The following is a 14,060-nucleotide window of genomic DNA, read 5'->3' as shown; positions in this document are numbered from 1 at the left end:
ACCACAAATGCCCAGAACGTTGCTACTTGGCAGAAAGATCAGCCTGACAGTAAACATCTGTTCTAGGAGATTTAAAAAGAAATGAATTCTTGCTGTTGATGTGAGGGGGGAATTTGTCTTAGAAGGTCTCCTACATGGATGGGAATTACTTATGACTGCTACAGTCCGTGAATACAAATGTTGTTGAAAGAGTTGTGCTTGGAAACAGTCTGTTGACCTTCACTCTGAGGCTGGCCAAAGGTTTCCTTTGGTTTCACTATTAATTTGCTCCCCAAACCTGAAAAGGGCAGCAGCTTGGATCTATCGAAGATGCTCTGTGGAGTCGGAGTTAATGGGTTTTGATCTTGAGTCCTTGCGTTTGGCCAACATCGACTGAGCACCCACAGGGTTTGGAGTCTAACGGGAAGAGCGGGGTTAGAATTTGTGTTCAGGATGTTTGCTCTCTTTGGGATCTATGAACCAGTGGCTTTTGAGGCTGTGGGAAGTTTTGTGGGTAAATTCGGCCCCAGATCATTTCAGTTCCCGATTCGTTCCCCTGATGATGGAGCCCCACCATTCAGCAGATGGCCCCAGGAGCAGAATGAAGGCAGAGCAAAAGGCTTTGGCTGGGATTCTGACCAAGGGGCTCTCACCCTTTGCGACAGGCCCCAGGATGTAGGGGGCGTGTCTGCAGAAAACCTCAGGGTCTCCTTTCTGTCCCCCGGGGACATGTCTGCTTGGAGTTTGTTGGGGTGAAAGGAAGTGGGTCAGTGTCTGTGTTATTTTACCCGGAGAAATAAGGAGATGCAGAAGTCTGGAAAGGGCAGCGATGTGGCTTGAGGGATTCTGCGGCAGTGCCCTGATTTGACCCTTGCCTGTGACCATTCAAGCACAGGCCCCAATGCCTGGGAGCGTCAGAGCCACCAACCCTGGTTATGTGTTTGGGACATGAAGGGCATCACATTCTTGGGTTGGTGGGAAGGGAATGGTTAACACATGACTGTGTTCTTTAACTCCGTTTCTGTTCCTTCGGCCTTTCAGATTCATTTGTCCCCCTGTCGGAGGCAAAGCAAAATATTGCTCACGGAAAGGGCGTTACTCAGAAGAGCCTGTCAGGTTCGGAGCCATTGTGGCTTTGTTAACTTCAGATGCATCAAGTTCCTCTCCAAACTGGGTGTTTATTTTCAATTATTTATCTGGGAATAAAGTAGAGAAGTTCTGTGGTAACTGTTAACGGGAAATGAACTGACAGGGATTTACAGAGACTTTGCCAAATGGCGTCTTAATGAAAGGGGAGAAAAAAAGGGGGTGGGCAAGGAAGATGCAGCCTGCTGGGCCTGGGAAGAGGCTGTTGAGGGGTCAGATGATGGAAAATGCTTTCAGGACCAACCGGAGCCCATGCTCCCCTTAGGATGGTTCTAGACAGAAACAGACTGGACATTGAACAGCTGTTTGGAGACATTGACATGTTTCTAATTTTGCAATTGTGCTTCTATGTGAAGTTAAGGGATAGCAGTATGTGGGAAACTGTCATCTTCAGTTTATTATTGTTATTATTTGAGACAGGGTCTTGCTCTGTTGCCCAGGCTGGAGTGCGGTGGCATGATCGCGGCTTACTGTAGCCTTGACCTCCCAGGATCAAGTGATCTTTCTACCTCAGCTTCCTGAATAGCTGGAACCACAGGCGTGTGCTACCATGCCCGACTAATTTTTGATTTTTTTGGCAGACACAGGGGTCTCCCTATGTTGCCCAGGCTAGTCTTGAACTCCTGAGCTGATGCAATCCTCCTACTTTGGCCTCCCTCTCTAAGTGTTGGGATTATAGGTGTGAGCTACCACACCTGGCCGGCCTTCAGTTTAAAACAGTGATTTTTCTCCTGGTGGGTTGATGGGTAGGGTGGGGAGGAGGGTCGTGTGTATGTCCCTAAGATCAGTTCTTTCTTTTTAGTCATGTTAGTGTCACATCAATACAATACAAAAATCTCATTATAAAACAGTTTTGTAGAAATTTTATGTGAAAACGCTTCTCCTACTTTTATCTTTCCCCCAGATCAACCAGTTAAACATTGTTACCAGTTTAGCGGGTATCATTCTAGTGTTTCCCTTCCTTTTCTTCCTTTCCTTCTTTCCTTCCTTCCTTCCTTCCTTCCGTCCGTCCGTCCGTCTCTCCGTCTTTCTTTCTTTCTTTCGAGACGTACTTTCGCTCTTGTTGTCCAGGCTGGAGTGCAATGGTGTGATCCCACTCACTGCAACCTCTGCCTCCTGGATTCAAGCGATTCTCCTGCCTCAGCCTCCCAAGTACCTGGGATTACAGGCATACACAACCATGCCTGGCTAGTTTTGTATCTTTAGTAGAGATGGGGTTTCACCGTGGCTGGTCTCGAACTCCTGACTCAGGTAATTTACTTGCCTCAGCCTCTCAAAGTGCTGGTGTTACAAGTGTGAGCCACCACGGCCAGCTTTTCCCTCTTCTCCCCTCCCCTCTCCTCCCCTCCCCTCCCCTCTCCTCTCCTCTTCCCTTCCCTTCTCTCTTCTCTCTTCTCTCCCCTCTTCTCTCTTCTCTCCCCTTTTCTCTCTTCTCTCCCCTCTTCTCTCTTCCCTCTCCTCTCCTCTCTTGTCTCTTCTCTCTTTTCTCTTCTCCTCTCCTCTCCTCCCCTCCCCTCTCGTCCCCTCTCCTCCCCTCCCCTCCCCTCCCCTTTTCTCTCTCTCTTCTGAGGTGGATCTCCCTCTGTGGCCCAGGCTGGAGTGCAGTTGCTCGATCTTGGCTCACTGCGACCTCCACCTCCTGGGTTCAAATTATTCTCCTGCCTCAGCTTCTTGAGTAGCTGGGATTATAGCCACCCACCACCACACCTGGCTAATTTTTGTATTTTTAGTGGAGACAGCGTTTCAGCATGTTGGCGAGGCTGGTCTCAAACTCCTGACCTCAGGCAGGCGGATGCCTGCCTCAGCCTCCCAAAATGCTGGAATTACAGGCTTGAGCCACCACGCCCAGCCCCTTTTCCTTTCTTAAAGAAAACCAATGATACTGTTTTTTAATGATTGAAATATAAACACTTTTCCAATTTGCTTGTATTGTTTGAGAATACTTTAAATCGACTTTATAGCGGTAGGAACCCTGCCTCCATTTCGATCTTCTTTTCTTGTATATGTGCAAGCATACATTTTTACACAGTTGGAATCAGTCTGTGCATTCTCTTTGTGTTATTTTAAAATTTGAAATGAGTTTTATCGATGGTATTTTAATACCTATGCAGCATTTTGTCATCCAGTTCATTTGCTCAGCCATCTCTCCGTGGTTGAGTAGTTAGACTTCTCTGTGCTTTTACATATGTTTGCATGTACATCTGGAAATGGAATTTTGTTTCATGTTTTCTGAAAAACAAATGGCAACATACTGTCTGTGTTGTTGCTGCTTGCTTTTCGCAGCTTGGTTTGCATCTTGGCAGACTTTTTCCTGGGAAATGTGTGCTCCCCTCCCCCTCCTCTCCCTCTCTTGGTATTCGGCATCTTGAGGAGGCTGCCCAAGTAGGTAATAGGTGCCTGTGACCCTAAGCCTGTCTCCTCGACGTGGACTTGGCCAACAGTCCTGCCCAGACGGGCTCCAGGAGGGCGGGGGAGGCTAGCAAGCAGGGATCAATCACCCTCTTCTCAGCTCCTGCCTTAATTTATCTGAGTCCTCAACCACGTTCAGTTTATTTTAGTTCTCATTGTGATGGCAAAGAAGATGCCTCTAGTGAAGCTTAAATGAACAGCGTGCGCGTGTACTTTAAATATGCACCCAGTTTTGGCCAAGCGTGGTAGCTCATGCCTGTAATCTCAGCATTTTGGGAGGCCGAGGTGGGTGGATCAGTTGAGATCAGGAGTTCGAGACCAGCCTGGCCAACATGGCGAAACCCTGTCTCTACCAAAAATACAAAAATACAAAAAAAATACAAAAAATAAAAAATAAAAATAACTGGACATGGTGTTGTGTGTCTGCAATCCCAGGTACTCAGGAGGCTAAGGCAGGAGAATCCCTTGAACCTAAGAGGCGGAGGCTTCAGTGAGCCAAGATCACGCCGCTGCACCCAGCCTGGGCGGCATAGCAAGACTTTGCCTCAAAAAGAAAAAAAAAATGTACACAACTTTTACTGGTATCAGTATTTGGCTGGCTGGAGCTGCTATTGAGAGACCAAATGTGACAACTGTCTTAGAAGTGACAGATGTTCCAAGAGGCAGTTTTCCTCCCAGAGGCGTGTTTGCATGTATTTATTTCTCCTTCGTAGATCTCCTTCATCTTTAGCATTCTGATTCTAGTTCATGAAAGAGTATTTTAGAGAGGGAATTAAAAAGGAGAAATGAAAAGAATATCTCACAGAAAACAAAAAGGACAAACTTCAGCAGCAGCCACCTGAGAGTCTCTACAGTAAGCCCGATATTGTCAAGTAAGCCTGACTCATTTCGTAGGGACACTGAACAGTGGCCTTCTGCCCCAGTTTTAGGATTGTGCTTTCTTATACTTTGTTGAGGCTCCAGATGGGCAACTCTACTTCACGCTGTAGGCTGCATCCTGGGGTTGAGCTACGGTTGAAATTTCTGCCTGGCTGTAGAGAGCCTCTGTGGCAATAGCAGATCCTTCCAGTGTGGGGACACAATTGTGCCATCCGAAGAGGCTGGCAGGTAGGGTGGATTGGGCAGCCCCAGGCCAAAGAAGGTGACAGTTCTGCAATCGAACCTTTTGCTTCATTATCTATACATCTGTATTATTTCGCTGGGGCTGCCATGGCAAAATACCACATACAGGGTTGGCTTAAACAATAGAAATTTATTTTGTCACAGCTCTGGAGGCTGGAAGTCCAAGGCCGAGGTGTCGGCAGGGTTGGTTTCTTCTGAGGCCTCTCCCCTTGGCTTGCAGATGACTGCCTTTCCTGCGTGTCCTCACGCAGTCTTGCCTCTGTGCTCACATCCTTGGTGTTTCTTCATGTGTCCAGCTTTCCTCTTTCCATGAAGACACCAGTCACATTGGACCAAATCCCACCCAAACAGCACCATTTTGATTGGACACATTTTCAACTCTCAGGCTCAAGCAGTCCTCCCACCTTGGACTCCCAAAGTGTTGGGATTACAGGCATTAGCCGTGGCACCTGGCCCACCTTCAGTTTAAAGCAGTGATTTTCTACTGGCCCTATCTCTAAATACAGTCACATTCTGAAGTATAGGGGGTTAGAGCTTCGACACATGGATTTTGGGGGGCACAATTCAGCCCATGGCAACACTTTTTTTTTCTTTTTTCTGTTCTTTTTTTTTTAAAGGCACTGCGATTGAAAGACGGTGGAGTGGCGGGAGCTCAGCTGTTAGTGGAGCACTGGGTGTTCTGGACCAGAGGCCACTTCCCTCACACTGGAACAGTGGGCTGGCTGGCTGGCTATGCCCCGAGGGGCACGGCAGGCTAAGAAATACACAGTGCCAATTAATACTTCAGTTTCTGAGGGAGGAAACCCGTGAGCCTGCAGTAATGGAAGCAATGCCTGATGATTCTGGACTCAGGGAGTGTTGTGAAAGCTTGTTGTTCAGAAGGGTTCACTGGCAAAGGAAAACTGAGTTTTTTTCGTTTTGTTTTTTTTTATGAAAGCGACAGGATAATTTAATGCACAGGGTGGGCTGGCTGTTGACACACTGAAGCTGAAGGCCTTTCAGAGTGTGAAGTTTGGAGAGAACTGGCATTCAGGCTCTCCTGGGGACCAAATGTATTCCCAGGTGCAACTGGAAACTGTGATTAGCGTTGTTTCTTCTGCCTTTAGAGGCTTTCCACAGCCTCCCGTGACTTTTAGGAAGACGCTAAGATGTTGTTTTGGGTCCTGTTGGCATGCAGAGGGGATAAAAAGGGGATGGAGGCAATTTCCTAGTATGGTGGGCTGGCTGATTCTTTTATTTTTTTTTGAGATGGAGTTTCGCTCTTGTCTTCCAGACTGGAGTGCAATGGCGTAGTCTCGGCTCACTGCAGCCTTCGCCTCCCAGGTTCAAGCGATTCTCCTGCCTCAGCCTCCTGAGTAGCTGGTATTATAGGTGTGTACCACCACGCCTGGCTAGTTTTTGTATTTTTAGTAGAGACCAGGTTTCGCCACGTTGGCCAGGCTGGTCTCGAACTCCTGACCTTAGGTGATTCCCCCACCTTGGCCCCTCAAAGTGCTGGGATTACAGGCATGAGCCACCGCACTTGGCCTGCTGGCTGATTCTTAGATAAGACAGCAGTTTTGAGCATTCTGTGGATGCCTGCAAGTGCGCATTTAGGCCTTGGGAATGCATGCCATGAATTCCCTCTTTCTTGCCATATTGCTCTCTTGGTTTTCTAGGGCAGCTGGTGAATATACTGTTCTATGCATTTGTATGCCCGTGTGTGTTAGCTGTGTACACAGTCCTTGCTCATTGAGGCTGCAGGAAAAGTATCTGTGGCTTTGCAGTCAGTGGCACAGAGCATTTCAACTATGCCTGCTCTCTAGCTTTTGACCAGGGTTCAGAAACCCACCTCTGTTGTTGATATATATTCCTGGAGGACCCCGTGGTTCTGGCATGAACATGCACACGTACGCACACATGTACTGCGTAGGCTAGCTTGCTGAGGAGAACTCCTCAAACATGGAATGGTTCTTGTTCTTGGTCTAAGAGTGGTGGGGATTCTTGAGTACAGACAGGCTTGGTTGGAACCTTCTAGGACTTAGATTTCCTTCTCCATGCGTAGAACACCTTTTCATTTGTTAGGCCATCAAGTTGTAACTGGATACCTGTCCCTTCTTGCTGTCTCTTGAGCCTGGCCACATGTTTATGGGAAATGCCCGGAAGCCACCGTGGAAGTATATTGAACCAGTCAATAGCCGAGGGTGGCAAAGATGATTATGAGTATGAAAGTGGAAAGAGGCTGGGCGCAGGTGCTCACGCTGGTAATCCCAGCACTTTGGGAGGCAGAGGCGGGCAGGAATTCATGACCAGCCTGGCCAACATGGTGAAACCCCATCTGGACTAAAAATACAAAAATTAGCTGGACACAGTGGTGCCTGCTTGTAATCCCAGCTACTTGGGTAGGGCTGAGGCACGAGAATCACTTGAACCCAGGAGGCGGAGGTTGTAGTGAGCCAAGATTGCACCACTGCACTCCAGCCTGGGTGACAGAGCGAGACTATGTCTTAAAAAAAAAAAAAAAAAAAAGAGTAAAGGAACTGAGTGTGCATCTGATCTTCACTGGATCCCTTCTTCTTGGCAAAGGTGGCTGGGTCCGTGTCTGTCTTGCTTATAGCCATACCCCTAGCTGGGTGCTCCATAGAGCAGCTCCTGGTCATGCCTGTGTGGTCCGTCTCCTCTGGGATTGATTGTGGTGCTGGTAGTGTTGATGCAGGTCCCCAGGCTCAGAAACCAAAGTTCTAGGACAGTTAGATAAACAGTTCCGGCTGGTGTCAGGGAAGTAATGAGAAGTGAAGTTTGGGAATGGAGATGTATTTTGGCCAATTCATGGGAGGGAAGGAGTCCTGTTAAAAGCATCGGAAGAACAAAAGCGTTGTTCTCTCATGGCTGGACATGGTGGCTCATGCCTGTAATCTCAGCACTTTGGGAGGCCAAGGCAGGCAGATCACAAGGTCAGGAGTTCAAGACCAGCCTGGCCAGTATGGTAAAACCCTGTCTCTACTAAAAGTACAAAAATTAGCCAGGTGTGGTGTCATGCACCTGTGGCCCCAGCTACTCGGGAGGCTGGGGCAGGAGAATCGCTTGAACCCGGGAGGCAGAGGTTGCAGTAAGCCGAGATCGCACCACTGACTCCAGGCTGGGCGATAGAGCAAGACTCCATCTCAAAAACAAAAAACAAACAACAAAAAAACCCCAAAAAGAACCCCCCAAAAACCCAAGAGCATTGTTCTCTCCCACATGGACCCCTGGGGAGGTCATGAACAGCATGGCTGAAGCAGAAGTTCTTTTCAGATGTCATTTGGTTTCCTTTAGAAATACTGCTCCATGTAAAAGTTAAGGCAGACACCAGCTAAGTGAGTTCCTGCTATCTTAATTGGCTTGGACTGCCATAACAAAATACCCAAGTCTGGCTTAAAGAACAGAAAAATATCAAGGTGCTGGCAGATTTGGTTCCTGGTGAGGGCTCTCTTTCTGTCTTGCAGATGGCCACCTTCTTGTTGTGTCCTCACATGGTAGAGAGAATGAGAGAGGGCGAGCTCTCTGATGTCTCTTCTTACAAGGATGCTAATCCTATTATGAGGGTCCCATCCTCATGACCTCATCTAACCCTAATTACCTTCAAAAGCTTCCCATCACATTGGGGGCTAGTGCTCCAACAATTGAATTTTTTTTGAGGGGACACAGATATTCAGTTTGTAACACCTGATATAAAGAATGAGAGGACATTCTGTCCCATCGTCTTCAGGACATAAAGGGCTTTGAATGTGGTGAAAATTTTCCAAACATAACTCTAAATGAACACCTTTCTAGATAGAAGGAAAAAGAGTGTGATTCTTCACTTTTATTCTCAGTGAAATTAAGGCATAATACTTTTCATCCTGAAGTTTACTTTGTTCTGATATTAATATAGCTACCCCAGTTTCATTTTATTAGTGTTTGCTTGGTATATCTTTTTCCATTTCTGTGCCTTTACCTGAGTCTTTATATTTGATAAACAACATAAACTTGGGTTTTACTTTTTCATCTACTCCAAGGATCTCAGTCTCTTAATTGGAATGTTCAGTCAATTTATATTTGATATAATTACTGATGTGATTGAGTCCATGCCTACCGTCTTACCATTTATTTTCTATTTATCCCATCTGTTTTATTTTGCTCTTTGGTACCTCCTTTCCTGCCCTTCTTTGGGTTAATAAAATAGTTTTTAGTATTCCGTTTTAGTTTCTTTACTAGATTTAAAGATGTATCTCTTTGTGTTATGTTTGCAGGTTGCTGTAGAGATTATAGTTTCCTTAACTTATTGTAGTCTACCTTGAATTAATATTGTAATGGTCCATCATAGTCTACCTTGTAATTGTCTTATCATAGTCTATCTTGAATTAACACTTCATGTGTGATGTAAGAGCCTTATAGCACTATACGTCTATTTATCCCTCTTTGGTTCATTGTATTATTTTTTCATACATTTTATTTCTTCATATGGCCTAAATCTTTAGTACGTTGCTGTATCTGCTTTAACAATCAGTTGTCTTTAAAAGAAATTTTTAAATGAAAAAAAGTCTATATTTTCTCAGCCTTGAGTTTTCCATATATTTACCATTTTCAGTGCTTTTCAGTGACAGTCCTCAATAGACCCATATTTTTATCTAGTATTATTATTTTTTCCATCTGGAGAACTACTTTTAATATTCATTATAGCTTAGGCCTGCTAGTGACAAATTCTCTTAGCTTTTATTTGTGTGAATACATTTCTTTATATTTTCTCAGCCTTGACTTTTCCATATATGTACCATTTTCAGTGCTAGTCATCAGTAGACCCATATTTTTATCTAACATTATTTTTCTTCCATCTGGAGAACTGCTTTTAATATTCATTATAGCTTAGGCCTGCTAGTGACAAATTCTGTTAGCTTTTATTTATCTGAATACATTTTTATTTTGCCTTCATTATTTAAAGAATATTTTCACTGGATATAGAATTCTAGGTTAACAGTTTTTTTGGACTTTGAAGATGAGATTCTACAGTCCTCTGGCTTGTGTTGTTTCTGATGAGAAGTCAGCATTTTTCTCCTATATGTAATGTGACTTTTTCTCTGGCTGCTCCTAAGACTTTATCATTAGTTTTTAGCATTTTGACTCTGATATGCCTTTGTGTGGTTTTATTTATGTTTATCTTTCTTGGTTTTTTTTCCTCCCAGTGATTAGTAACATTTTCTTGTTTCTCCTCGTCTAGTAATTTTATTATTGTATGCTGGACATGGTAATTCCTGTGTTGTTGAGAATCTCTATTTTGTTGTCTTTTCTTAAAGAAGTTTGAGTGTTGTCATGGCAGGCAGTTAATATGCTTGAGACTCCCAAGTCTTGGTTTTAGGCTTTGTTGGGATGGATACCGTTTATCCGAGGACTACAGTAGCCCTATTTTTGTGGTTAATTGTGCTTCTTGGGTCTATAGATTGATTTATTTTATTTTTATTTTATTGTTATTTTTTGAGATGGAGTCTTGCTCCGTCGCCCAGGCTGAAGTGCAACGGTGTGATCTTGGCTCACTTCAACCTCTGACTCCTAGGTTCAAGTGATTCTCCTGCCTTAGCCTTCTGAGTAACTGGGATTATAGGAGCCCGCCATCATGCGTGGATAATTTTTGTGATTTAGTAGAGATAGGGTTTTTCCATGTTGGCCAGGCTGGTCTTGAACTCCTGACCTCAGGTAATGTTCCCACCTTGGTCTCGCAAAGTGCCTGGATTACAAGCTTGAGCCACTGCACCTGGCCAAATGTCTAGTAATTTTTAATTGTGTATTGGACATTGTCAGTGGTCTGTTGTTAAGAGACTAGATTTAGTCATCTTAAAGAGTGATAGATTTTATTCTGACAGGCAGATAATTCACTAGTGGTTCAACTTGATCCTATAAAGGCTTGGTTTTCAGCTTTGCTAGGATGGATACAGAGTAGCTTTTACTCGAGGCCTAGAATAGCTCTGCCCTCAAAGAGGATCTTTAGGGTCTCAACTGAATGACTGGGGTGTACAGTGAGATTTCCTTGCTGAGACTAGTTAGAATTTTATCTTCTAGCACCCTATGACCTCTGGAATCTCCATTCATCTCACAGTCCCTTAGAAAGAATTCTCTCTTCCAGGCCTCATAGCATTTTCTGTTGCACATGCATAGCTTAGTGTTCAGTCAGCAACTCATGGATATCCCTTTGCATATTTCTGAGATTTCTTCTTTGTGCAATGTCCTCCTCTGTGGTATCCTACTCTGCAAATTACAGCTGTGTCAGCAGTCCTGAATTTATTTTATTTTATTTTTGAGACAAAGTGTATATTGCCCAGGCTGGAGTGCAGTGGCTTAATCTCGGCTCACTGCAACCTCCGCCTCCCAGGTTCAAGTGAGTCTCCCTCCTCAGCCTCCCAAGCAGCTGGGATTACAGGCGTGTGCTACCATGCCCAGCTAATTTTGTATCTTTAGTAGAGACGGGGGTTTCACCATATGCCCAGGCTGGTCTTGAACTCCTAACCTCAGATGATCCACCCGCCTCAGCCTCCCAAAGTGCTGGGATTCCAGATGTGAGCCACTAGGCCTCACCAGCAGTCCTGAATTTCAATCTTTTTCTGCATACTGCTGCATTTCTTTATGCTACAGTTTGGAAAGTCCCTCCCTGCCCCCAGTGTTCAGGTGAATGTGGAGCACCCTTTGCATGTTTTCCTTCTTGCAAGAATCACAGCCCTGCATAGTCTATTGTCTAGTCCCTGAAAATAGTCGCTTTATGTATTTTACTTAGCTTCATCGTATTTTACTTATTACTCCACCAAGACTAAAATAGGAAGTCACAGTGGAATTAATTGGAAACACTTGCTCCAGATTCTTTGCGGGTGTTTTTGGCTTTGTTTTTTCCCCTCATTTTTCTCTGCCCTCCAATCCACTTTGCCTTCTAAATGAAGGCGATTTAACTTGTAAGATGGTTTTAAGAAGAAGCTACATGTGTTTCTGAGCAAAAGTTTCTATACTTCTCCTTGCAGAAGTTGACTGATACCTGCTTCTAGAATCTTTGCTGCATTCAGGCCACTGGCATTTCTTTTAATTAGCAGGTGCACAAGTGAGGAGCTAGAGTCTCTTGGTCGTAATATGTAATGGAGTGTTGCTTCAGATGGCAGAATCAGCATAAGTGGATGAAAACCCTACACACAGAGAGCCAGGACACTGGCTGATTCAGGGAATCAACTGAAGGCTGACCCTCGTGGGAAGGCGTCTAGATTCAACTTTGGTTCATTGGTTCTGAAATATTGCCACAGCTGCCTTAACTCTTCTCTACTTCAGGGGGACTGCTTACATTTAGCAAATCACTTCTTTGTAACAATGCAATTAGGTGCTTTCTGGGAGATTTTGTATCCTGAAGCTTTTGTGTGCATCGGAGTGATTTGCTTTTTAAAATTCAACTTTCTGGCCAGGTGTGGTGGCTCACACCTATAATACCAGCACTTTGGGAGGCTGAGGCAGGTAGATCACCTGAGATCAGGAGTTCAAGACCAGTCTGGTCAACATGAAGAAACCCTGTCTTTGCTAAAAATACAAAACTTAGCAGAATGTGGTGGTGTGTGTCTGTCATCCCAGCTACTTGGGAGGCTGAGGCAGGAGAATCACTTGAACTTGGGAGGGGGAGGTGGCAGTGAGCCGAGATCATGTCACTGCACTCTAGTGTGGGCAACAGAGCGAGACTTTGTCTCAAAAAAAAAAAAAAAAAAAAAAAAAAAAAATCAACTTTCTGATGCTTCTTCACCCTGAGAGTCTCATTTAGGAGAACTGGAGTGGAACCCAGAAATCTTTACTTTTATCAAGTGTCTAGGAGATTCTGATGTAGATAATCCATGGACCTCCCTGTGAGAAACATGATATAGGGGCTTTTTACAACAGTGTTCATGCTAAAACTGGACATATTGTCATATCTAGTACTGTATTTTTCCTTCAGGAAAGCATATAGGCAGAATAGTGACTATTAACCCATGATTCAGATAGTAAAACTGAGACCTGGAGAAGTTACCACCTTTCCAGGGTCTGAAAACATCTTGGTGTTAGAGCTGGACAGCGCCCAGCTGTCCAAAATGGCTATATTCTCCTCTTTGGACTCTGTTGACCTTAGTTAATGATGTCATATTCTAAGATGGGAAAGCACTGTCATTCCTCATTCTTTTCATTTTGCTCTCATCTCCTTCCTGGCTGGGTGTGGTGGCTCACACCTGTAATCCCAGCACTTTGGAAGGCCAAAGCAGGCAGATCACCTGAGGTCAGCAGTTCAAGACCAGCCTGGCCAATATGGTGAAAACCCATCTCTAGTCAAAATACAAAAATTAGCTGGGCATGGTGGTGTGCATCTGTAATCCCAGCTACTTGGGAGGCCGAGGCACGAGAATTGCTTGAACCTGGTGTTGGAGGTTGCAGTGAGCTGAGATCCCACCACTGTACTCCAGCCTGGGTGACAGAGCAAGACCCTGTCTCAAAAAAATACTAAAATAATCTCCTTCTTGTTGTAGAAGTGCTGTTCCACATGGCAATTTGTTAAGGACAAGTTATGGGGGAGAATCGGATGGCATACAGGGTATATTGAAATATTCCAAGTTATAAACTGTATATGCTAATGTGAGGTGTTATTCCTTGAGCTTGGGATCAGAGAGAAATTTGGGATTTTTGCATAGGTTGTGACATTATCCAGTGGTGTTTTTGTAGATTAATCTGGCGCCAGATAATAGAATAATTTGGAAGAGTGAGAAACCAAAGGCCCAGGGACTAACTAGGAGATGAATGTAATATTCCCAAAGGCAGGAAGGGCCCAAGATGATGGAAATGGAAAGGAAGGCACGTTGAAGAGACATTTAGAAGAAGGAGCCGTGCAGAAGATCAGATGAGTGGATATATGGAGGAAGAAAAAACAGTACAGGGCAATACCAAGATTTCAGACTTCAGTGGCTTTGAGGCCATGCCAGGATAGGATGGAAACTCAGTATTTGGGAGGGATAGATGGGCTTGGAAGGGAATACAGTTAATTGGAGAAACATGAATTCAACAAGCACTGACTGATAGACTGTGCATGTGTTGAGTTCAGGTTGACAGCGAGGTACCTGAGTTGAGATGGCTCTAGGAAGTTGGGAGTATGAACCAGTGGCTCAGGGGCGGGATGGAGGTTGGAGTTACAGAGACAGCATTGGGAGAGCCCTGAACAGGAGGGGAAGATGTCACACACGAATACATGAGATAGGAAACTGCTGAAGGCTGGCCAGGGGCTTATGTCCAGTCCAGAGGCAAGAGAAACATGCAGCCATAGGGTCAGATGACACTAGGAGCAAAGACAAGGGCCTCAAAAGCTGGCCCTCTGGGACTTGGTGGCTCCAGTCTGCTTGTATCTACCCATCCGCATGGTTTTTTGAGAAAGG

General features: G+C 44.9%; 1 protein-coding gene across 12 annotated transcripts in view; it reads left to right on the top strand.

Moving 5' to 3' along the window:
• SLC39A11 (solute carrier family 39 member 11) overlaps positions 1-14,060 on the top strand; it is a 561,386-nt gene that overhangs the window by 166,739 nt on the left and 380,587 nt on the right. The gene's annotated exons all lie outside the window — the stretch shown is intronic.

The sequence above is a fragment of the Papio anubis genome, chromosome 17 (assembly GCF_008728515.1).
Source record: "Papio anubis isolate 15944 chromosome 17, Panubis1.0, whole genome shotgun sequence".
Taxonomy (NCBI): Eukaryota; Metazoa; Chordata; class Mammalia; order Primates; family Cercopithecidae; genus Papio; species Papio anubis.
This window is presented reverse-complemented; position numbering and strand designations above follow the sequence as displayed.